Raw genomic sequence first — 1,375 nt, forward strand, 5'->3', positions numbered from 1 at the left:
TAACACAAACACACACACTTAACACACACACACACACTCACTTAACACACAAACACACACACTTAACACATAAACACACAAATACACACTCAAACAAACACACACACAATCTTACCAAACAAACAAACACACTTAACACATAAACACACACACTTAACACACACTCACACGCACTTAACACACAAACACACACTCACTTAGCACATAAACAAACACACACACTCTTAACACACAAACACACACACTTAACACACACACACACACACACACACTAAACACACATAGTCCACTCACATTCTAAATCAGCCTCAATTAGTTTTCGCCGAGGGCTGAATTCTGCCAACAATACCAAGCCAAGGGCCACTGACCTATATATATACAGTACACAAACACCAAATAAACACACACACTCAAACAAACACACACACACTCTTAACACACACACACACTTAACACAAACACACACACTCAACACACACACACACACACACACTCAAACAAACACACACACTCTTAACACACAAACACACACTCAACACACACACTCACACACACACACACTCTTAACACACACACTCAACACACACACTCACACACACACACACTCTTAACACACACACTCAACACACACACTCACACACACACACACTCTTAACACACACACTCAACACACACACTCACACACACACACACTCTTAACACACACACTCAACACACACACTCACACACACACACACTCTTAACACACACACTCAACACACACACTCACACACACACACACTCTTAACACACACACTCAACACACACACTCAAACAAACACACACACTCTTAACACACAAACACACACACTTAACACACAAACGCACACACACTCACTTAACACATAAACACACACTTAACACGTAAACACACACACACACTCTTAACACGTAAGTGAAGCTAAAGGTTTTTGGGTTAAGGTTCATAATGTAGAGCATTTTTAACATTGTATGCTGTATGTGCATAGGTAGCTAGCAAACAAGGAATACAGCTGTTAAGCTAATAGTCACATTTAGCGGAGTATAAGGTATCCTATTTATTATTGTTTGCCCCAGTGAAGCATTTCTATTAACATAACTGATTAAGTCGTCAAACTCCATATCAGCAGAATAGTGTGGTACAGAAAGTCTATGTCCATAAAACAGGTTCTGAATGAATTATGTTACTGATGCCTAATGCTCAAAAGCAATAGCAAAAGTAATAGGTATGAATAGCTAGGCTGGCTTGCACACTATATTGCCAAAAGTATTGGAACACCCCCTTCTAATGAACAGGTTTGACTACTTTAGTAATTGTAAGGGAATTGTGTGCTTCTAATTTTATACCAATAGTTTG

The sequence above is a fragment of the Sinocyclocheilus rhinocerous genome, unplaced genomic scaffold (assembly GCF_001515625.1).
Source record: "Sinocyclocheilus rhinocerous isolate Xijiao unplaced genomic scaffold, SAMN03320098_v1.1 scaffold828, whole genome shotgun sequence".
NCBI classification, from domain to species: Eukaryota; Metazoa; Chordata; class Actinopteri; order Cypriniformes; family Cyprinidae; genus Sinocyclocheilus; species Sinocyclocheilus rhinocerous.